Source organism: Pan troglodytes, chromosome 13 (assembly GCF_028858775.2).
Source record: "Pan troglodytes isolate AG18354 chromosome 13, NHGRI_mPanTro3-v2.0_pri, whole genome shotgun sequence".
Taxonomy (NCBI): Eukaryota; Metazoa; Chordata; class Mammalia; order Primates; family Hominidae; genus Pan; species Pan troglodytes.
In genome coordinates this window covers 61,049,498-61,074,736 of record NC_072411.2, presented here as the reverse complement: position 1 = coordinate 61,074,736, position 25,239 = coordinate 61,049,498, and the positions used below count along the sequence as shown (strand labels likewise).

At 43.7% G+C, this 25,239-nt stretch overlaps 1 protein-coding gene and 1 non-coding gene across 23 annotated transcripts in view; one reads left to right on the top strand and one right to left on the bottom strand.

Moving 5' to 3' along the window:
• Positions 1-25,239, bottom strand: part of TANC1 (tetratricopeptide repeat, ankyrin repeat and coiled-coil containing 1) — a 267,732-nt gene that overhangs the window by 194,473 nt on the left and 48,020 nt on the right. The window lies entirely within an intron of this gene.
• Positions 12,557-12,663, top strand: LOC112208427 (U6 spliceosomal RNA). Its single transcript, XR_002942912.1, has one exon. It is a non-coding gene; the product is annotated as a U6 spliceosomal RNA (small nuclear RNA).

Genomic DNA, 25,239 nt, shown 5'->3' with positions numbered 1-25,239 from the left:
CAGACCATAGTGCAATCAAATTAGAACTCAGGACTAAGAAACTCACTCAAAACTGCACAACTACATGGAAACTGAACAACCTGCTCCTGAATGAGTACCGGGTAAATAACGAATGAAGGCAGAAATAAAGACGTTTTTTGAAACCAATGAGAACAAAGACACAACGTACCAGAGTCTCTGGGACACATTTAGAGCAGTGTGTAGAGGGAAATTTATAGCACTAAATGCCCACAGGAGAAAGCAGGAAAGATCTAAAATTGACACCCTAACATCACAATTAAAAGAACTAGAGTAGCAAGAGCAAACACATTCAAAAGCTAGCAGAAGGCAAGAAATAACTAAGATCAGAGCAGAACTGAAGGAGATAGAGACATAAAAAACCCTTCAAAAAAAAAATAATAATGAATCCAGGAGCTGTTTTTTGAAAAGATCAATGAAATTGATAGACCGCTAGCAAGACTAATAAAGAAGAGAAGAATCAAACAGATGCAATAAAAAATGATAAAGGGGATATCACCAATGATCCCACAGAAATACAAACTACAATCAGAGAATACTATAAACACCTCTATGCAAATAAACTAGAAAATCTAGAAGAAATGGGTAAGTTCCTGGACGCACACACTCTCCCAAGACTAAACCAGGAAGAAGTTGAGTCCCTGAATAGACCAATAACAGACTATGAAATTGAGGCAATAATTAATAGCCTACCAATCAAAAAAAGTTCAGGACCAGACGGATTCACAGCCAAATTCTACCAGAGGTACAAAGAGGAGCTGGTACCATTCCTTCTGAAACTAATTCCAATCAATAGAAAAAGAGGGAATCTTCCCTAACTCATTTTATGAGGCCAGCATCATCCTGATACCAAAGCTGGGCAGAGACACAACAAAAAGAGAATTTTAGACCAATATCCCTGATGAACATCGATGCAAAAATCCTCAATGAAATACTGGCAAACTGAATCCAGCAGCACATCAAAAAGCTTATCCACCAAGATCAAGTGGGCTTCATCCCTGGGATGAAAGGCTGGTTCAACATACACAAATCAATAAATGTAATCCATCACATAAACAGAACCAAAGACAAAAACCACATGATTATCTCAATAGATGCAGAAAGGTCTTCAACAAAATTCAACAGCCCTTCATGCTAAAAACTCTCAATAAATTAGGTATTGATGGGACATATCTCAAAATAATAAGAGCTATTTATGACAAACTCACAGCCAATATCATACTGAATGGGCAAACACTGGAAGCATTCCCTTTGAAAACTCGCACAAGACAGGGATGCCCTCTCTCACCACTCCTATTCAAGTGTTGGAAGTTCTGGCCAGGGCAATCAGACAAGATAAAGAAATAAAGGGTATTTGATTAGGAAAAGAGGAAGTCAAATTGTCCCTGTTTGCAGATGACATGAGTGTATATTTAGAAAACCCCATCATCTCAGCCCAAAATCTCCTTAAGCTGATAAGCAACTTCAGCAAAGTTTCAGGATACAAAATCAATGGGCAAAAATCACAAGCATTCCTATACGCCAATAACAGACACAGAGAGCCAAATCATGAGTGAACTCCCATTCACAATTGCTACAAAGAGAATAAAATACCTAGGAATACAACTTACAAGGGATGTGAAGGACTTCTTCAAGGAGAACTACAAACCACTGTTCAATGAAATAAAAGAGGACACAAACAAATGGAAGAACATTCCATGCTCATGGATAGGAAGAATCAATATTGTGAAAATGGCCATACTGCCCAAGGTAATTTATAGATTCAATGCCATCTCCATCAAGCTACCAATGACTTTCTTCACAGAATTGGAAAAAACTCCCTTAAAGTCCATATGGAACTAAAAAAGAGCCTCCATTGCCAAGGCAATCCTAAGCAAAAAGAACAAAGCTGGAGGAATCATGCTACCCGACTTCAAACTATACTACAAGGCTACAGTAACCAAAACAGCATGGTACTGGTACCAAAACAGAGAGATAGACCAATGGAACAGAACAGAGGCCTCAGAAATAACATCACACATCTACAACCATCTGATCTTTGACAAACCTGACAAAAACAAGGAACACGGAAAGGATTCCCTATCTGATAAATGGTGCTGGGAAAACTGGCTAGCCATATGTAGAAAGCTGAAACTGGATTCCTTCCTTATACCTATACAAAAATTAATTCAAGATGGATTAAAGACTTAAATGTTAGACCTAAAACCATCAAAGCCCTAGAAGAAAACCTAGGCAATACCATTCAGGACATAGGCACGGGCAAAGACTTCATGACTAAAACAATTTTGGCAACAAAAGCCAAAATTGACAAATGGGATCTAATTAAACTAAAGAGCTTCTGCACAGCAAAAGAAACTACCATCAGAGTGAAAAGGCAACCTACAGAATGGGAGAAAATTTTTGCAATCTACCCATCTGACAAAGAGCTAATACCCAGAATCTACAAAGAACTTAAGCAAATTTTCAAGAAAAAATCAAACAACCCCATCAAAAAGTGGGCAAAGGAAATGAACAGACACTTCTCAAAAGAAGACATTTATGCAGCCAACAGACACATGAAAAAATGCTCATCATCCACTGGTCATCAGAGAAATGCAAATCAAAACCACAATGAGATACCATCTCACACCAGTTAGAATGGCGATCATTAAAAAGTCAGGAAACAACAGGTGCTGGAGAGGATGTGGAGAAACAGGAACACTTTTACACTGTTGGTGGGATTGTAAACTAGTTCAACCATTGTGGAAGACAGTGTGGTGATTCCTCAAGGATCTAGAACTAGAAATACCATTTGACCCAGCCATCCCATTACTGGGTATATACTCAAAGGATTATAAATCATTCTACTATAAAGACACATGCACATGTATGTTTATTGTGGAACTATTCACAATAGCAAAGACTTGGAACCAACCCAAATGTCCATCAATAATAGACTGGATTAAGAAAATGTGCCACATATACACCATGGAATACTATGCAGCCATAAAAAAGGATGAGTTCATGTCCTTTGTAGGAACATGGATGAAGCTGGAAACTATCATTCTCAGCAAACTATCACAAGGACAGAAAACCAAACACTGCATGTTCTCACTCATAGGCGGGAATTGAACAATGAAAACATTTGGACACAGGGCGGGAAACATCACACACGAGGGCCTGTCATGGGGTGGGAGGATGGGGGAGGGATAGCATTAGGAGAGATACCTAATGTAAATGATGACTTAATGGGTGCAGCAAACCAACATGGCACATGTATACATATGTAAGAAACCTGCACATTGTGCACACGTACCCTAGAACTTAAAGTATAATAATAATTTTTTACAAAAAGCCTCAACTCACGTTCAGCGACAGCTTGCAAATGCTGCAAGAGCTTCTAAGCACCCTAGGTTTTTCCTACATAAGGTTGATGACCTCACTGGCATAGTATCTAAGCATTCACTGCAGGACAGCACCACCTGGTGAACAGTCGTAGCTCAAATACCTGAGGTTTCCCAGGACAGGCTCATAAAAGGGAGAGGGCCCTGGCAGCCAGGAAGGGAATCGTCTCCCAGCTGCTGCATGTCCTTCAGCCAAGTCTCCTTTCATAAAGCACACCTCAGCAGAAAAGGGAGACTCCTCATCTGTCCTAACCACAACCGACAGACAAGTATAAAAGAATACCCATCATAGCCCACAGCACGCCCACTCTCACAGCATGTCCGCTCTCAGACCCTCTGTCCAGAGGACCCACAGATGCGTGTGCACCCTTAAAATTAAATCTAACAGGTCATGTACACATAGACATGCACTTTCTCTTTGGCCTCTTCTCCATCTACAGCAACCCATTTATAAAACTTCTGTAAGGGCAGCAGGGGAAAAGTCCTTTCTGAGTTTAAAGCTACAAAGGCACCACTATAAATTACAGAGTCGCAGAGATCTCAAGGAAGGCAGCTTCCTGAGAGGAGGAAGACTGTCCCTCCAGCCTGTTTTTGTGGTGATGAGATCACAGAGTTTAGATTCTGTATTTGGTCCTACATGGGTTTTAAGGGCCTTCTTTAGTAATTACAGAAAGGAAAAAGGAAGGTCAATGAGACCAGAGAAACTGAGTGGTGTTTGAGAGGTTACTTATAACTACAGCGAGATCACCTATCAGACGCAGAAAAGAAACTATGCCTTGAGATTTTTGTTGCTGTTCTTCAGAATCAATTTTAGATTAGCAAAAAAATTATGAACTTTTACTGTTTTGGCATTCCTGTGTTCAAAGGCCTTCTTCAATGCACAACCCAGCATTTGGGCCCATGATAGTTTTGAAAAAATGAGCATTACACCACGAAATATTCTCATGTAAAAGATGACAAAATATACTTATTGTGGGAATTTTTCTGAAACCTAAAACGCAGGAGGTTAGAGACTAGCTGAATGAGAATTTCAAATGCCCATCAATAGCTTTTTCTTTTCAGATCTAATTTCCCACTGACTCCTTCAAAAAAAAAATTCATAGAGAATTATTACAGTTTACCTTGTGGTCATCACTTTCTTGCAAGGATGAACAGACACACTTCAAATTTGTTTATCCAATAGAAGTATTCATCAAAAAAAATTTTTTTTCTCCCAAGTACCCTTCTAAAGCCTAGCACTGGGCCTCCTCAGACCACAAGACAAAGGCTACTGTATGTGTTCACGGACCAAAGCATGTCTCCATCGATTCCATGTGACGGTCCAAATCCTCCAGCTGTAAAGGGTTCTGCAGCATTGAACACTGCTTTGACTACAATGTGAGGCCCAGAGAGGCTAAACAACGTGACAAAGACCACTCAGGCAAAGCCAGCGTCGGTGAGTTCGTGAGGACGTTCAAGTCACACTCAACCACAGCACAGTGGAAACAATACCACAGAAATCCTAAAGCAAATAAAAGAAAGCTCTTCTTTCATGTTGAATGCTGCTACTTAATAGAAAGCAAGCTTACATAACAGAGGAAGATGGGAGGAGGAGAACTTCATGGGGATCTGTCCTACATTTGGGGCTTGAGTAGCAAAAGGCATTAAAACATACCAATTTCCATCCCAAATCTTTCAGCTTCCATTTCCATGAGACAGGTGTCCTGCTAGTACTGTTACACCTATCAACCGCCCTGAGGTGGTTTTCCATCCCATGGCCCATGAGAATCTCCTAGGTAGCTTTAAAAATTCTGAGGCCTAGAAGAAGTGAAACGGGATCTCTGGGAATAGGGCCCACTGGCGCTTTTCAAACCCACCAGTTGATTTTAATGTGTAGCCAGGATTGAGAGTCACTACACCTGACCAACTCCCAGCTGTTTCTTTTGTCCTCCTGATGGGGTCAGGTGGGAAATATTTATGCCTCAAAAACAGGGGAGAGAGGGAAAAGCAAATGGACCAGGGAAGAGAGCTGAAGAAAGTTGGAGTGAATAACGATTTGTAGGTGATGATCGCTGGAGTGGGTGCAAGGTGTGGCCCAAGAGAGAAGGCAGGAGGAGGGACAGATTAGGCCATTCACTAAGTGAGCCCTGCATGGCATCTGCATTGAGTCCGGCTGCTTTGGCAGGTAGAGGCAGGGCCAAGAGGCAGCAATTCAAAGCTCATCTGTAAAGAATATTTCCATTAAGTGTTAACTATATGAGAAGTGATATGATGGTTTTCAGATGTGAGGAATTTACTGCACCACTGTATTTGCCACTATGATTTCACCTGTTCTTCTAATAGTCCTGATAGGGTTTTTGTTTTTGTTTTTTTACTGAGGATCCATATTTTCTTGCTCACCAAGTTTGACAAAGCACAACGCATTCAAGGATAACTACTTAGAGCCACAGTGCCTGAAGAACAGAGCTTTCCTTGGTATAAAACCAGCTGGCGCACATGCAGGTTGAATGTGACCTTGATTTCATGAGCATCATGATGTTTTCAGATGTGACAGAGGCTGGATAAGAAAGAACCTGGGGTGAAGCCTGCGGGAACACCAGCTCCATCTGAGGTGCTAACCCTATTGTCACTCCCATGTCCCGTCATTCTTAGGGATACCTGCTTGCTACCTGCTCTTCTGTAATAGAGGGACAACCACCAGGCTGTTGAGTCTGGATGGCTTCCCCAATTTCTGTCTCTCATGGGAAGGAAATTCATCTGCTTTGCCTTACCCATCCTTTACCAATGTTTCCCAAAGTGTATCCCATCTGTACTAGAGCAACCTGAGCTGCTCCTGGGCACTTCCCCTCTCCCGCAGCCCATGGGCAATCACACCTGGAGCCCAAGAGACTGCATTTTCATCAACCACACAACTCAACAGTCTGTGAAGCGGTCATACATTTACGATTCTTCCTTTGAAATGAGTTCCTCAGTTGTGCTGCTACATCTGTCCCTAACCTCTGCCACTTCCTAACTGGTGATTCACAAATTCATCCATGGCCACTTACTTGAATCCCACTTGGATCCCACCCTCCCGACACCAAGCCCCTGACTTAAATCACTCTTCTCTGAACTCACACAAGATGCAAAACCACTACTTTTAATCGGGAGTTTGAGGTCTATTTGTTCTCTCTCCCAACCACAGACTAGGCTTCTTGATGACAGGGTCCATGACATCCCACTGAACCTTTTGCAGGGCTCAGTATATTTAGGCTGTACAAACAGTGGCTGATGGACCGGCCAAGGCTTGCTCAGCCCTGGGTCTTCCTCCATTCAGCTTCTTCTCATTTTCCCTGAGAAAACTTTCATTCTTTCCATAACAAAATTGATTCAGGCAAGAGTAGGAGGAAAAAAGGGGGAGGCCTATCAAAGACAGAAGTCATATGCTGCAACCTCAACTTATCCAGAAAACACCAAGAACCAAGATGCAAATAAGTCTTCAAAGCTGCCAAAATCTGAGGCTCAGTTCATGCACAATGCAGAAGCGAACCTCCTAACCCCCACACCAACCCCCAACACCTCTTCACAGGCTCTCCCTCAGAGCCCTCCCACTGTCTTTCAGATTCAATTCTAACAGGAGAGAATATATGGTTTCCCAGACTGTTGTAAGTTAAGAGAATGGAGGGACAGTGTTAGATCTGGGCACAATGACAGCCCTGAGAAGCTGCGACTGACAGGAGAGAATCTGTAAAATTCGAAACAGTAGATTACAGGCTGTTATATTTTAACAGCCTTTCAATCCCCAAATGCATGCAAGGACACCAAAAAAAAGCATTTTAAAGCAGCACAATTCTTGGCTCTGAAAGGTGACCCTGGGCACCAAGAAAAGGTTACTTTGCTCACAGTGTGTCTCTGCCACTATATCCAGGAGAGATATCCACATGGCTAACCTCAGTCCACAAGATCCAAATGTCCTCAAAAATAGGAATGGGGACTGTATCCAACTGCAATGTGCTGTCTCTGTGTGGTCTCTAACACCAACGGAAACCAGGACAGGCTTTCTCAAAAGCACTGCCATTCTGATCTGGAATATTCCATCTGAGTACTCTCCCATTCATTATTCTCATCCATCTTTTCTTATGGTATCTGTGAGTAAAGCTCCTCACCAGATTATAAACTTCTTTGAGCAGATGGACTATGCCTTTGTATTAATGACACGCCCCCTATCTCCTCCTAAGTCACCAATGAAGCCTTCTGAATCTTTGCCAGTTCAATCTGCCCAGATACCCCAGGGCCATATGACCTTAGGGAAGAAGGTATTTGAATGAGAGTGTTTTTAAACAGCCTAAGCCTTTCTGTAGTCTCTAAAGGTATTAAGTTTTCAACTTTCTTAAAGATGATAAAATTGGTTTAAATGTTAGGATTCTGTGATCAATAAGGCAAGCTTCAGTTGACTTTGGAATCTAATCTGTATGACATACAGAGCCAAGGAATAAATTCTGTACTGTTATGCATGCCCATGTGAACCACAGAGGCTAGGGTGAGTTTTCCCTTGCTCTAAAGCAACCTCACCTCACGTATCTTTAATCATTCATCTACTCAGAATGGATTATTGGGTGACTTCATATTTATTTCTTTTTTCCAAAGCTCAGCTTTCTGATTTATATATTTATTTCTCGATAAGTAATAGCACTCAAAAGCACCAATTTGCTTCAGGCTTGGTAAAGAGTACTTTCATGAATTTAACTGACAGTTCTGTAATATAGGGTTATAATTTACACTTGGGAAAAATTGAGGAATTTGTTTTGTCTAAATTGAATTTAAAACTACATCCACTTCCAGATTCACATAAGTAATTCTCAGTTTTCAAGCTCATGATTGAATATGTACCTTACACCCTAAGACCCATTCACTTGCAAGCAGGCTGAAATGACCTACCAGGACACTAAAAACCTCTCTATTTAGGTCTAGGCTGTCAGGACATCCAGGCCTGGCCTGTTGTTTTCAGTGTCCATGGCCCTTCCTTCCCCACAGCTGAAGCCTCTTAACCCTTGCCCCCACACTCCCCTTGCTGGCTTAACCCAGCGGGAATTTCTAAGATAGAGATTTAAATAGCTCTGGCTAAGTTGCTCTTGCTGCTTAACAGGCAGGCCCTGACCTTGTATCCAGTAACTTGGCTTTCTTGCTCCTGCATTCCACAGGCCTAAATCACCCTCTAGCTCAGTTCTGATAAGGAGCCTGAGACCCTCTCTGGATAATCTGCTGCTAACTCCTCAGGGGCTGAGGAGCTGCCTTGCTCTTGGCAATCTTCCAGGGGACTGGAGGTCACTCTGACTCCATATGGCCAGAGAAGGTCTGGGGACATGGGTGCCTGTGTCAGGCTACTCATATACCCTGAGCCACCAGCCCTGAAGACCTCAGCCCTTTCCTCCTGACACCTGGACTCCCTCCCAGCTGCAGTGGCTGGATCTGCTGCCCCCAACTCTAAGATGGGGGTTCCAAGCCCAGTGCCTCGGGACGCATTAGGAAATGACTCATCACAAAAAGCTGAGGGTCCTCTGGCCAGAACACAAGTCATGAGATCTTGATCTTAGCTGTCAAAAAATGTCAAAAACAAAACCCCAACAACAAACTGAGAAAACAGGATCTCTCTTTTCCTGGAGAATTCAACACCCCTATGTTGGCTTTGAGTATGCTGAAGCCACTGAATCCTCTTTTACTAGTTCTAAGGCGAAAACTGAGGAAAATCAGAGAAATGGCTACAACTGTGTCTTCTCTGAATAGAGGAGAATCAGAGAGCTTCTTATCAACCACTTCAAAGCTAACATCCATGGTTATTGAAATTACAACTATGAAATAACTTCTGTCCTAGGAAATCAAGTCATCTTCTAAAAGAAAGATAAATGTGTATGTGCATTTTAATCAATATACTTTAAAAATCCAGACAAAACCCCTAGCTGGTTAAAGTGTACTACACTTTAGAATAACATAAAAAACAGCAACCTTCATTTTCTGGTCAAAGATTATTTTTGTAATACCTAGTAATTTCTACAAAATTCTAGCATTTTTTGCTTTCTACCACCATTCCATAGAAAGACATTCCCCCCTTGGCTTTATATCTTTGCTTTTTGATCTTGTTAACAATCCAGAAAATTCCAACCTTGCAATTTTTTTTTTCACCCCGGGAAGGAATAACACACAGTCACTTAAAAACCAAAAGCAGTGTCAACACTTCTCAATGACACAGCTGCTGTGAGTGACCAGTGAATAAAAGGGTTTTTGTGGGGAAATGTTGACTTCTCTCCAAAATAATTCTCAGTGTTATTGAAGACATGATCAAAAATAGTAGAGGCTGGGTACAGTGGCTCACACCTATAATCCCAGCACTTTGGGAGGTCAAAGCAGGAGGACTGCTTGAGAACAGGAGTTCAAGACCAGCCTGGACAAGATGGCAAGACCCCATATCACTATGTTAAAAATACAGGCATGGTGGCACATACGTGTAGACCTAGCTACTTGGGAAGCTGAGGCAGGAGGATCACTTGAGACTAGGAGTTCAAAACTAGCCTGGGCAACACAGACCTCACCTCTACACAAAATTTTTAAAATTAACTGGGTGTGGTGGCAAGCACCTATAGTCTTAGCTACTCAGGAGACTGACGTGGGAGGACTGCTTGAGCCCAGGACTCCAAGATTATAGTGAACTATGATTGTGCCACTGCACTCCAGCCTGGTTGACAGAGCAAGACTGTCTCTAAAAAATAATTATAAGGCATTAGTTAAGCAAGAAATACTAAGTACTTATGATAAACCACAGTGAAAATACTCAAACTATATGGACACTTGGTTTCAAAAGAGGGTGCCTAGACAGGAAAGAACCCACTCTGTATGCCATGCATTACATGGAACAATGCACATGTTCCATATTACAAACCTTTACTTAAAAAGTGAGGCATACGATCCAACAATCTCATTTCTGGGTATTTATCCAAAAGAACTGAAGTCAGGATCCCAAAGAGCTATTTTCACTCCCATGTTCATTGCAGCATTATTCACAATAACCAAAGTGTAGAAGCATCCTAAATATTCACTAACAGATGAATGGATAAACAAAATGTGATATATACACATAATGGATTATTCCGCCATAAAAAAAGGAAATCCTGATACATGCTACAACATGAATGAAACTTGAAGACATTACACAAGAGAAATAAAACAGTCACAGGAGGACAAACAGCACACGATTCCACTCTTATGAGGTATATAAAGTAGTCAAACTCGGCTAGGCACTGTGGCTCACACCTGTAATCCCAACACTTTGGGAGGCTGACTTGGGAGGACCACTTGAGGCCAGGAGTTCAAGACCAGCCTGGGCAACATAGCAAGATCCTCATCTCTATAAAAAAATCTACAAATTAGCTGTGTATAGCAGCACATGCCTATAGTCTCAGCTGCTTGAGAGGATCACTTGAGCACAGGAGTTTGAACTTACAGTGAGCTACAATCAAGCCACTGCATCTAGACTGGGCAACAGAGTGAGAGACCCTATCTCAACAATAATAATCATAATTAATTAATTAATAATCAAACTCATAGAAGCAGAGCAGAATGGTGAATGCCAGGAGCTTGGGGAGAGAGGAAAATGGAGAATTGTTCAAAGAATATAAAGTTTCAGTCACAGAGGATGAAATACTTCTAGAAATCTGCTGTATAACATTGTGTTTATAAGTTAACAACACTGTACACTTAAAATTTTGTTAGGAGTTAGATCTCATGTGTTTTGTTTTGTAACCACAATTTTTTAAAATATGAGGATACAAACTCAAGGATTCAGATTACATTAGCTTCAAAGTTCTTGTCCTTTCTACTGTTTCATTTTGTCTACACACAAGAGAAGTATAAACAGTAAAGAATAGGCCCGACATGATGGCTCACACCTGTAATCCCAGCACTTTGGGAGGCCAAGGCGGGCGAATCACTTGAGGTCAGAAGTTCGAGACCAGCTTGGCCAACGTGGTGAAACCCCGTCTCTACTAAAAACACAAAAATTAGCCAAGTGTGGTGGTGTGTGCCTATAATCCCAGCTACTTGGGATGCTAAGGCAGGAGAATCCCTGGAATCTAGGAGGTAGAGGTTGCAGTGAGGTGAGATTGCACCATTGCACTCCAGCCTAGGCAACAAGAGTGAGACTCCATATCAAGAAAAAAAAAAGCAATTAGCATATACTATGGTTTGAATGTGTCCCCCAACTTTCATGTGTTGGCAACGTAATCCCCAAATTCATATGTGGAGTGGAGGTGAGGCCTTTGGGAGGAAATAAGGATGAGATGAGGTCATCGGGATGGGGCTCCCATGATAGTACTGGCGGCTTGAAAAAAGAGGAGAGACTTGAGCTGACATGCACACTCTTGCCCTCTCGCTGTGTGATACCTTCTACCACGTTATGAAGCAGGAAGAAGACCCTCATTTGAAGCTAAGCAGATGCCAGCACCATGCTCCTGGACTTCACAGCCTCCAGAACTGTGAGAAATAATTTTCCCTTTTTTATAAATTATGCAGAAGGTGGCATTCAGTTATAGCAAGAGACGGACTAAGACCGAAAATTGGTACCAAGAATGGGGTCATTGCTATAACAGATAGCTGAAAATGTGGAAGTGGCTTTGAAACTGGGCAATGAGTAGAGGTTGGAAGGGTTTGAGGGAGCAAGCTAGAAAAAGCCTGTAATTGCTATAAGTGGAGCATTAGGGGAGATTCTGATGAGGGTTCAGAAGACGAGAGCTAGGGAAAAGTCTGAATCTTCTTCAAGATTTGCTTAAGTGGTGGTGGCCAAAATGTTGGTAGAAATTTGAACAATAAAGGCCATTCCGACAAGGTCTCAGACGGAAATGAGGAACAAAGTACTGGAAACTAGAGTAAAGGCCATCCTTGTCACAAAGTAGCAACAAGCTTGGCTAAATTGTGTCCATGTCCTAGGTCTTTGTGAAATGCAGAGCTTGAGGGCAATAAACTAAAATATCTGGCAGAAGAAATATTTAAGCAGCAAAGCATTCAGGATATTGCATGGTTACTTTTGACCACATTCAGTGATATGTGAGAGCAAAGAAATGACTTAAAGACAAAATGTATAATTAAAAGGAAAACAGAATGGGAAGACTTCAAAACTCTGCAGCCTGGCCACATAAAGAGTGAAAAAGACGCTTCCCTCAGCAGCACATATACTAAAACTGGACTGATACAGAGAAGATTAGCATGGTCCCTGCACAAGGATAACACGCAAATTCATGAAGCATTCCATGTTTAAAAAAAAAAAAAGAGTGCAAAAGTGTGTTCAGGAGAGGAAACCATCATTTGTTAAGGAGATTACTATTGATAGATGAAATTATCAAGAGAATAGGAAAAAGACCCCTGCCATTTCAGAGATCTTTGAGGCTGTCCCTCCCATCCCTGGCCCAGAGCTCTAGAAGGGCGGAATGGTTTCAGAAGGACCCAGGCACCCTTCATGGGGTTGCTGCCCAGGGCCGCCTTGGGTCTCTGCTTTCTGCATCCCAGTGCAGCACTCCTCAGCCACCCCAGCTGTGGCTCAAGCGACCCCAAGTGCAGCTCAACCCAGCACTCCAGAAGGTACAAGCAGCAGGGACTAGCAGCATGTACCAGGCTCAGGATACTCTGAGCCACCTTAGGACTCTATAAAGAGTCCCTACCAGCAAGAAGGCTCTCCCAGATGCAGCCTCAAGACACTGGACTTCATAGTCTCCAAAACTGTAAGAAATAAATTTTCTTTATAAATTGCTGAGTCTCAGGTATTCAGTTATAGCAATGGAAAACAGCACATAATTAAAGGCTAGAGTGCAGGGTAGGAGAAATGGAGAGGAACAGGAAGCCAAAGAAGCTGAGGTCATCGAGGAAAGCCTCAAAAAAAAAGGGCAACATAGGTCCAACACTGAAGGATCAGCTGAGGTCATCGAGGAAAGCCTCAAAAAAAAAGGGCAACATAGGTCCAACCCTGAAGGATCAGCTGAGGCTGCAGGGACTGCTACAAGCATCTGAGTAAGGACACTGAGCTGGTCCACGCCAAGAAGGCATGCTAGGCAACAGCTTTTAAAGGCTGAGGAGGACATGAACTAAACACTAGAAGCTAAAAACTGAAGCAAGGCCAGACACAGTGGCTCACATCTGTAATCCCAGCACTTTGGGAAGCCAAGACAGGAGGACTGCTTGAGGCCAGGTGTTCAAGACTATGCTGGGCAACAACAGCAACACCCTATCTCTACAAAAAATTTAAAAATTAGCCAGGAATTGTGGGTACCCCTGTAGTCCTAGCCATTGGGAAGCTGAGGCAAGATGATCGCTTGAGCCCAGGACTGGAGGCTTCAGTGAGCTATGATCATGCCACTGCGCTCCAGCCTGGGCGATAGAGTGAGACCCTGTCTCTACAAAAAATAAAAATAGCAAAAAAACACTGAAGCAAAATCAAAGGAATTGGTCGGAGTTCCCTAAGCCATTTATAATCTAGCTCTCAGAATTTGAATGTTCACTGAATCCCTGAAAAGGCCTTCCTATATGACAAACAAGCAATCAAGAAAGTTTTAAGGCACAGCCATCCATTGGGGCCAACCTGATTAGTTAAATGATCAGAAATAAGACCAGATAAATTGTATACCATTTCAAAGAAATAAATAAAAATATGGTATTATAGTAAAGCCCCATGTATCCAACATCCCTGAAAAACTTACTGTGCTAAAAAAAAGGAATCCCTTAGATACTGAAACCTGTGTTAACAGGAAAAATCTATGTATGGACTAGGTATTGACGAGTATTAGGGAATTATCCTCATTTTGTTTTGTGTTAATGTCATGGGGGGATCTTTACTGAGTTATAGATACATACTATTTACAAAGGGAATTACATAGTGTCTGGGATTTGCTTTAAATTGCTGGGGATAAAATATAGGTCAAAGGTTCCAAGGTTGCAGTTATGCAGAATGAGTAAGTCTAGAGATCTAATGTACAATATGAAGGCTATAGTTAATAACATTGTATTGCTTAGTGGTACTTTGTTAAGAGAGTAGGTTTTAGGTACTCTTACCACAAGAAAAGAAAGAAAAGAAAAGAAAAGGAAAAAAGGAAGGAAGGAGAAGGAAGGAGAAAAGAAAGAAAGAAAGAAGAGAAGGAAAAAGAAAGAAAGAGAAAGAGAGAGAAAGAAAGAAAAAGAAAGCAAGAAAGGAAGGTAACTATATGAGATAATGGGAATGTTAATTTTCTTGACCATAGTTATCACTTCACTATGTATATGTGTATCAATAAGTACAGTCATAGGTGGCTTAATGATGGGGATAGAGGATGGAAGGTGGGGGATTCAGCATCAGCATTGCTGTGCGAATATAACAGAGTGTACTTACACAAATCCACAAGCCTGGGCTATATGCTAGAGCCTATTGCTCCTAGGCTACAAACCAGAACAGCATGTTACTGTCCTGAATATTGTAGGCAAATGTAGCACAATGGGAAGTACTTGTGTTATCTAAACATATCTAAACATAGAAAAGGCACAGTAAAAATATAATCTAAATATGATCTAAAAGATTTTTTTTTTTTTTTGAGATGAAGTCTTATTCTGTCACCCAGGCTGGAGTGCAGTGGTGCAATCTTGGCTCACTACAGCCTCTGCCTCCCAGATTCAAGCGATTCTCCTGACTCAGCCTCCTGAGTAGCTGGGGTTACAGACACATGCCACCATGCCCAGCTAATTTTTATATTTTTAGTAGAGACGGGGTTTCACCATATTGGCCAGGCTGGTGTTGAACTCCTGATCTCAAGTGATCCGCCGGCCTCAGCCTCCCAAAGTGCCGGGATTATAGGCATGAGCCACTGCGCCCATGCCTATAGGATTTTTTAAACAGTGCGGCATAGAGTACCTACCACAAATGGAGTTTGCAGGACTGCAAGTTGCTCTGGGTGGGTCAGTGAGTGACTGTAAAGGCCTGGGACATTACCGTACAATACTGTAGACTTTATGAACACTGTACACTTAGGCTACACTAAATATATTTTAAAAATAAGGTAACTGCACTATAACATTATAATGGCTACCATGTCACTAGGCAATAGGGATTTTCCAGTTCCTATTATAATCTTACGGGACTGCCATTGCATATACATGCCATGTTGTGGCACATGACTATATACAAAAACATCATGTTTAGACCTTAAATATATACAATAAAAAATAAACTGCTCCAACCACAAAAAAGCAATGTAGGGTTACTGAAACACGACTGACAAAGTGTTAATATTTGTGAAGCTGGTTGGTAGATACATGATGGTTTGTTATATGCCTCATTACTTGTATATTTTTGACAATTTTTTTTTTTTGAGATGGAGTCTTACTCTGTCACCCAGGCTGGAGTGCAGTGGCAAGATCTTGGCTCATTGCAACTTCCACCTCCTGGGTTCAAGTGATTCTCCTGCCTCAGCCTCTCGAGTAGCTGGGACTACAGGCATGTGCCATAATACCCAGTTAATTTTTTGTATTTTTAGTAGAGATGGAGTTTCACCATGTTGGTCAGGCTGGTCTCAAACTCCTGACCTCAGGTGATCCACCCACCTCGGCCTCGCAAAGTGCTGGGATTACAGGCGTGAGCCACTGCACTTGGCCTTATTTTTGACAATTTCTATAATGACTTTTAAAAGCCATGGGTGGCCAGGGGCCATGGCACATGCCTGTAATTCCAGCACTTTGGGAAGCCGAGGTGGGAGGATTGCTTGAGCTCAGGAGTTTGAGAACAGCCTGGGCAGAATGGCAAGATCCTGTCTCTTCCAAAAATACAAAAAAGTACCCAGGCGTGGTTGTATGTGCCTGTGGTCCCAGCTACTCAGGAAGCTGATGGGAAGATCACTTGAGCTGGGAGGGTGGAGGTTGCAGTGAGCCAAGATCGTACCACTGCACTCCAGCCTGGGTGACAGAGCGAGACTCTGCCTCAAAAAAAAAGAAAGAAAAAAAAAGGCCATGGGTTACCCATTTGGTATAAACTTTTCTCTAAAATTTGTCAGATTCTGTCCACTTTACATACACAGATCTCTCTCTTTCTAGAATGAGAGAGAATTCTACCTAGAATGTCCTTTTATTCCACCTGGACAACTCCTAGTCACTCCCCAAGACCACACACAAAAAAAGCAATGTAGGGTTACTGAAATAAGACTGACAAAGTGTTGATATTTGTGACTTCCTTTCACTTGGAAGCAGAAGTCTCAATTTTCCCTATGCTCCCACTATATGCCACTCATCCCATTATGTAATCCTTAGTATACTATCTTATATTTATATATGAAACCATGTGCCCTCTTAGGCTGTGAACAAGGAAGGGACCCTAATTTGTTTATCATCACACACCCAGCACCTGGTATAGTATGCACCTGATGAATATTTGGGTCATGAACAAGACCTAGCCCAAAGTCATCAAAAACCCAGTTGTTGTCCTGCCAAGAGATCTTAGGAAGGTCTGTCGAGCTACATAGCCTGTGTGCTTCCCAAGCTGATGACCTTACCCAGTCAGGAATGCCAGCTTCTCCAGGCCACCTCCACTTCTATTTTTTATGTTATTTTTCAAAAACAGGGTCTTGCTCTATTGCCCAGGCTGGAGTGCAGTGGTGTGATCTCAGCTCACTGCAACCTTCACCTCCTGGGTTCAAGCGATTCTCCTGCCTCAGCCTCCCGAGGACTACAGGCATGCGCCACCATGCCCAGCTAATTTTTGTATTTTTAGTAGAGATGGGGTTTCACCATGTTAGCCAGGCTGGTCTCAAACTCCTGACCTGAAGCAATCGCCCACCTCAGCTTCCCAAAGTGCTGGGATTACAGGCGTGAACCACTGTGCCTTGCCCCACCTCCACTTCTAATTTCCAGCTTGTCATTTCTTATGAATAGAACCCTGGAACAAACATCCTGAATTCAAGTGGTCTCCAGATCAAAAACAAGAGGTCCTGGGCACACACTTAGGAAAAAGGTGCATACACGCTGGTGTGTACCCCATACATGTATCACATATTCTGAACTGCTCAGAGGGCTTCCCTGCTTAACTCCCAAGTTGCAACTGTGAATGGGATAACAAGAGTGATAGTTGAGAAAGAGTGGCATTCTGGCCACTCCTCTGATAAGTAGTGTCACCTCCAGAGTGACATTACTCCATCAGCCTTCAACAGCGTGCAATGATAAAAACATGAATACCACCAAAGGTTGTTGGGAACGAGTAAAGTTATGTATACCAGGATTTCAAAGCAACTTCTAAGTAGCAGAGCTCTTTTTTTCCACAGTTCTGAAACACTGAAAAAGACATTGATCTCTCCATTAATTTATCTTGAAAATTTTTCAGCTGTCTTAATTTAAGACAGGCTTTAAGGTTTTTAATTTTTTAAATGGGACTTTACATGTCCCTGAGATTTCTCCATTCTTCCTCAAACTTGGCCTTACGACCTATATAGCAGACTCTAGTCCTTAATTACATGCCAGTCTATACTATTTATACTTCTCTTGCATGTGGACAGTATAGTAAAGCAGAAAAGACTGAAAGTTTGAGAAAAAAATTTAACCAAAGTTCAGCAATTCATTTAATTTTAATTTCAGTTGTATTCTGTTAAATTTAAATTAAGTTACTATTTTATTTTAAAATGTCTACAGCAAATTTCTGAATGCAAAATTACTTTTTCTTTCTTTCTTTCTTTCTTTTTTAAAGAGATAGGGTCTCGTTACATTGCCCAGGTTGGAGTGCAATGGCTATTCACAGACATGATCCTAACTCACTACCACCTCAAATCCCTGAGCTCAAGCTCTACTGCTACTCCTGCCTCAGCCTCCTGAGTAGCTAGGACTACAGGCGCATGCCACCTTGCCCAGCTACTTCCCTATTTTTAATAAGTTCTACCAGAAGCTTAGATTACTTTGGTTATCTTTTTAAAAGAAAAGCCCAAATGATTTTCAGTTGAATGAGAGAAGGATACAAACCCTGCCCTCCCCACTAGAAACTGATCTTAAAACCACTGATGTCTACCTACCAAATTAAGAGGACAAAAGTCAAGGAGATGAATGTGATGATTACTATACCATTATGTGTAAACTACCCATTAAAAAAAAAGTTAAAAATTCTCCTTACATTCTCATTTACTGTATTATCTATAAGATGATCAGATCATTTGGTTTAGGGTTCTGTTCTAATGAAGTACGGTCTTTTCTTGGCCACAGGTAACTGTTAACTCCAGGCATCTCACAGAGGCAAAAAGGCAATCCAAATCCACACCAGTACTAGCAAACCACTTCGAATACCCTGGTAATGACTGGTAGCTCAGAAGATGTATATGAGTGACACATTATATTACAGTTTAACCCTACCTTTCCACAGATGATGGAAAGATAAAAGTAGAAGCACCATGGTATCTAAAAAGACACAACTGGACCCGAGGCCAGGAAAAAAAAAAAAGAGACTGACTGCCCCACACCACAGGTGTGTCCAAGAAGGTTGTCTATATAACTCAACAGATGTGTGTGTCCAGAGGGTTCTGGCTGTACCACACAACAGATGTATGACCTTGGACTCTTAAATTTTCTTAAAGTCTCTTAAATTCATTGCCCCTGAGCAGCTTCATAGGCAAAGCCAGTACATTGTATTAGATATGTTCAAGCCTTTCTGAATCTAAATTCAGTTCAAATTCACAAATTCTTAGTTGACTTCACACTAAAAAAATAAGGCATGTAAAACTCTTCACACAGTGGCTACCATGCAGTAAGTATGTCATAAATGCTGTGCTGTGGCTGTTATTGAAAAAAAAGAAGTTTAGGTTTGTATGTGTTACACACAGCATATATTTAAATTTCTTTGGTGGGACTTTTTCTGAAGGAAAAAAAAAATCACTTTAAAGTCCTATTCTAAGGCCAGGTGCAGTGGCTCACACCTATAATCACACCTGTAATCCCAGCACTTCGGGAGGCCAAGGCAGGTGGATTACTTGAGGCCAGGAGTTCAAGACCAGCCTGGCCAACATGGCGAAACCCTGTCTCTATGAAAAATACAAAAATTGGCTGGGTGTGGTGGCATGTGCCTGTAATCCCACCTACTCAGGAGGCTGAGGCAGGAGACTTGAACCCGGGAGGCAGAGGTTGCAGTGAGCTGAGATCGTGCCACTGCACTCCAGCCTAGCCGATAGAACGAGACTCCATCTCAAAAATAAAAATAAAAAATAAAGTCCTATTCTAGTCAGAATTGTTAATTCAAAGGAGTCCGTAATGAAACAATAAATTACGAAGTTCTACATGAAAAGATACAATCCTCTCAAAATCGACTAGTTTTATTTTGTGTTAAATTAGATTTTCTGTGAACTCTTGGCAGCGCTTGGAAAGAAGTCATGAGTGCTTTCAAGACTTTTGCTCAGCATGCATTTACTGACCATTGCTATATGAAAGCTGCAGCTGCACCCCTGAAATCCCAACACTTCGGGAGGCTGAAGCCAGGAGTTTGGGACCAGCCTGGCCAACATGTCGAAACCCCGTCTCTATCAAAAAATACAAAACTCAGCCAGGCATAGTGGCACGCACCTGTAGTCCCAGCTACTTTGTGAGCAGAGATCATGCCACTGCACTCCAGCCTGGGTGACAGAGCAAGACTCTGCCTCAAAAAAAAAAAAACAAAAAACAGAAAGAAAGCAAGCTGCAGTTAGGGAAGCAAAGATCATCAAGACCCTGCCTCCAGGTCCAAACAAGTGGACGACTGCCCAGAAGTACCAACTGCTGAGGGGTCTGGATAAGAAAAAGATTGTCCTGAAACCTCTAGAGCAAAGGTCTGAAGGTAGTGGGCCACAGATATTGTGTGGCCCACATGCTTTGTTTTTGTCTTTAACTGAATTAGGTTGCCAACACTTAGAAAGCAGGAGGTTACACATAAATAAGGATTTCTAGTTTCTCTTGAAAATTTGCAAGTGCCAGCAGTATCATGCCTGTATTCCCACTCAGCAACTACCGGTGCAGAATCTCTATTCCCATCACTCCTAACACGGGCTGAAGATCGCTGGCTGCTTCCTTCAGCTCACTGCGTGGCTGCTGGGCTGCAGTTTCCCTCCCCCAGTAAGGTGCTCGAAGGAGCTTGGGCTCTGGAGCAGACTGCTGACCTGCAATCCCGGCTCTGCTGCACACCAGCCATGTCTGTATCTTAAGCAAGGAATTCATCTCTCTGGGCCTCAGTTTCCCATCTGCAAAACTAGGGTATTATTAATGGTATCTACCTCACAGAGCTAGCATGAGTGTCAATGTGTTATTATCTGCAAAGTGCTCAGAGCTGTGCCTGATACAGGAAATAAATGCTCTATAAATATTAGATGTTACTACCTTCATGCCCGAGAAGGCATAAGAGTTTCAAATTTCTGTCCTTGAGTTTTATTCTTTCTTTTATTTTTTGTCCTCAAGTTTTAATATTCTGAAGTCATCTACTAAATTACTTTATGATCAAAAAGAAAATGGCACATAGTAGAAGCTATACAGATACAACTTAAGAATTACTAGAGCCGAGAAAAGGAGATGTGATGATGGAAACAGAGGTCAGAGTGACGTGGGGCCATGAACCAAGGAACACAGGTGGCCTCTAGAAGCTGCAAAAGAAAATTCTGAATGCACGGAAGATATTTGTGCTTATTGAACGGCATGACAAGAGACGCTGAAGAATCATAATGATACACCTTTGTGCAGCTCCCAACCTGCACAAAACAGCTGCACTCCAACAACCAAACGGCATTGCATTTGTGTCCACTTCATGGCATTCCTGCCCTCACAGTAAAATCACATTCAGTACAGCCGCCTGCCTTGGCCTCCCTAAGTGCCGAGATTGCAGCCTCTGCCTGGCAGCCACCCCGTCTGGGAAGTGAGGAGCGTCTCCGCCTGACTGCCCATCGTCTGGGATGTGAGGAGCCCCTCTGCCTGGCTGCCCAGTCTGGAAAGTGAGGAGCGTCTCTGCCCGGCCGCCATCCCATCTAGGAAGTGAGGAGCGCCTCTTCCCGGCCGCCATCACATCTGGGAAGTGAGGAGCGTCTCTGCCCGGCCGCCCATCATCTGAGATGTGGGGAGCACCTCTGCCCTGCCGCCCCGTCCAGGATGTGAGGAGTGTCTCTGCCCGGCCGCCCTGTCTGAGAAGTGAGGAGACCCTCTGCCTGGCAACCGCCCCGTCTGAGAAGTGAGGAGCCCCTCCGCCCGGCAGCCACCCCGTCTGAGAAGTGAGGAGCGTCCTCCCTCCTCGTCTGGGAGGGAGGTGGGGGGATCAGCCCCCCGCCCGGCCAGCCGCCCCGTCCGGGAGGCGAGGGGTGCCTCTGCCCGGCCGCCCCTACTGGGAAGTGAGGAGCCCCTCTGCCCGGCCAGCCGCCCCGTCCGGGAGGGAGGTGGGGGGGTCAGCCCCCCGCCCGGCCAGCCGCCCCGTCCGGGAGGGAGGTGGGGGGATCAGCCCCCCGCCTGGCCAGCCGCCTCATCCGGGAGGGAGGTGGGGGGATCAGCCCCCTGCCCGGCCAGCCGCCCTGTCCAGGAGGTGGGGGGGGCGCCTCTGCCCGGCCGCCCCTACTGGGAAGTGAGGAGCCCCTCTGCCCGGCCAGCCGCCCCGTCCGGGAGGGAGGTGGGGGGTCAGCCCCCCGCCCGGCCAGCCGCCCCGTCCGGGAGGGAGGTGGGGGGGTCAGCCCCCCGCCCGGCCAGCCGCCCCGTCCGGGAGGGAGGTGGGGGGGTCAGCCCCCCGCCCGGCCAGCCGCCCCATCCGGGAGGGAGGTGGGGGGATCAGCCCCCCGCCTGGCCAGCCGCCCTGTCCGGGAGGTGAGGGGCGCCTCTGCCCGGCCACCCCTACCGGGAAGTGAGGAGCCCCTCTGCCCGGCCTGCCGCCCCCTCCGGGAGGGAGGTGGGGGGGTCAGCCCCCCGCCGGGCCAGCCGCCCCGTCGGGGAAGTGAGGGGCGCCTCTGCCCGGCCGCCCCTACTGGGAAGTGAGGAGCCCCTCTGCCCGGCCAGCCGCCCTGTCCAGGAGGGAGGTGGGGGGTCAGCCCCCCGCCCGGCCAGCCGCCCTGTCCGGGAGGGAGGTGGGGGGGGTCAGCCCCCCGCCCGGCCAGCCACCCCGTCCGGGAGGTGAGGGGCGCCTCTGCCCGGCCGCCCCTACTGGGAAGTGAGGAGCTCCTCTGCCCGGCCACCACCCCATCTGGGAGGTGTACTCAACAGCTCATTGAGAACGGGCCATGAAGACAATGGCGGTTTTGTGGAATAGAAAGGGGGGAAAGGTGGGGAAAAGATTGAGAAATCGGATGGTTGCTGTGTCTGTGTAGAAAGAGGTAGACATGGGAGACTTTTCATTTTGTTCTGTACTAAGAAAAATTCTTCTGCCTTGGGATCCTGTTGATCTGTGACCTTACCCCCAACCCTGTGCTCTCTGAAACATGTGCTGTATCCACTCAGGGTTGAATGGATTAAGGGCGGTGCAAGATGTGCTTTGTTAAACAGATGCTTGAAGGCAGCATGTTCGTTAAGAGTCATCACCACTCCTTAATCTCAAGTACCCAGGGACACAAACACTGCGGAAGGCCGCAGGGTCCTCTGCCTAGGAAAACCAGAGAACTTTGTTCACTTGTTTATCTGCTGACCTTCCCTCCACTATTGTCCTGTGACCCTGCCAAATCCCCCTCTGCGAGAAACACCCAAGAATGATCAATAAAAAAGAAAAAAAAAAAAAAAAAAAAAAAGAATTACTAGAGCCATCAGACACAAAGGGACGAATATGCGATTCTACTGCACGCAATACCTAGGATACACAAATTCATAAAGACAAAGTAGAATAGAGGTTAGAGGGGCTGAGGGAAGGAGAAATGGAAAGTTATTGTTTAATGGGTACAGAATTTCTCTTTGCGGTGATAAAAAAGTTCTGGAGATGGATGGTGGTAATGGCTACACAACAATGTGAATGTACTTAATGCCATTGAACCGTACACTTACATTTTGGACTAAAATGTAAATTCTATGTTACATATATTTTACTACAGTTTTTTAAAAAAAGAATTACTGTAGCCTGCATAATTTTGTCTGCTACTGTTTGCTAGAATTATACTGTTAATAATCCCAAAAACCCCCAATGCACTATAAGTTCATGTTCTCAAAGGCCACATATGGCACATCCCATAATGGTTGGGAAGCGCAGTATTAACTATTTTAACAGCTGTGCAGCAGAACAGTGGGCTTCCTTTTCGATCTCGAAGCCTTGTGGGAATGCATCTGTAGCAAATACAGTATGAGGCCAGTGGGATAGGCTTTTAATACCTGTCTAGAGCAGTTGGGCTGTGCTTCCTTCATAATAAAATGCTCCAAACAGACTCCTCATTCTCTCTTTTCTCTCAACCAGTATTAAAAATGGAAGCCTTCCTGCCAAGCACTATGTAACTGGCTGCCTTTGAACTGTGGGATGCTGCACAACACTGACGAGGTTTGATTCACGTCTGTTCTATAACAGTATTCAAAACGCACACATACACTAAGAGTTCCACCAGGCTATAAATCAACACACATAGGAGAACATCCCAATCAGGGTACTATTTTTACATTTCTACATGCTGCCACTTTCTAAGGCATCTTTCTTTCTTTTTTATTTATTTTACTTTAAGTTCTGGGATACATGTGCAGAATATGCAGGTTTGTTACATAGGTATACATGGGCCATGGTGGTTTGCTGCACCTATTAACCCGTCATCTAGGTTTGAAGTCCCGCGTGCATTAGGTATTTGTCCTAATGCTCTCCTTCCCCTTTCTTTCATATATATATATATATATTTGTTGTTGTTGCTGTTACCCAGACTGCTCATCTGCAAGGCATCTCTCTTTCATTAAAAAAATATGTGAAATATAAGCAAATTTAAAGTTACTTTGAAAACTGCAATTAACCTGAGACACACACACAAAACAGGTATATCCAGTCTGCATTCACAGTCTTCCAAACTCAGAACCACTGCAAATACTTATTTCCTAACATTTACAGGGCCATCCCCTGTGAGTTTACAATCTTGAGTCAGGCAGAAGACACCTAGCTCTAAGGAGAAACTCCACTGCATTTGGGAATTTCTTAAATAAACTGATGCCTTTTTGGCACAAATGCTGTTTGGCATAAAAGGTTCCTTAAAATACTATTGGTAATTCAAAGTGAGAGAATATAATATCTTTTATCTTATAAATATTACATTCTGAGTACCAACCCAAACTCAAGAACTAGCTGGCAGCTTGATTTCCACCGTTGCCTAACAGTTAAGGTCCCAACTCCCCAGGTGGCTGTATGTCCCATATAATAAACCCTCAAATACTGATCATTTTCCCCTGTTAGGGCGCCAAAGAAGTGTTCCAAAAAGACTAAAAGGGAAAAGATCATAGGTAAGGTATGCAGTTTATACCTCTTTAAAAACAATGTGTACATCAAATAGCAATTACTTTTATACTCCTAGGATCAAACAGGGCGGAGATAAATTTTTTAAAAATCACTGAAAAACAGCCTCAAGCAAAACTGTCACCACCTAAGAAAAATATTTCAATCCATAAACCAGCAATGGAAGGAAATATAAGATGAGGAGTAGATATTTCTTTGACTAGAAAATTTGGCCAAGCTAGGCTGGGTGCAGTGGCTCACACCTGTAATCCCAGCACTTTGGGAGGCCAAGGCGGGCAGATCACGAGGTCAGGAGATCAAGACCATCCTGGCTAACACAGTGAAACCCTGTCTCTACTAAAAATACAAAAAATTAGCCAGGCGTGGTGGGGGGCACCTGTAGTCCCAGCTACTTGGGAGGCTGAGGCAGGAAAATGGCATGAACCCGGGAGGCAGAGCATGCAGTGAGCCAAGATCACA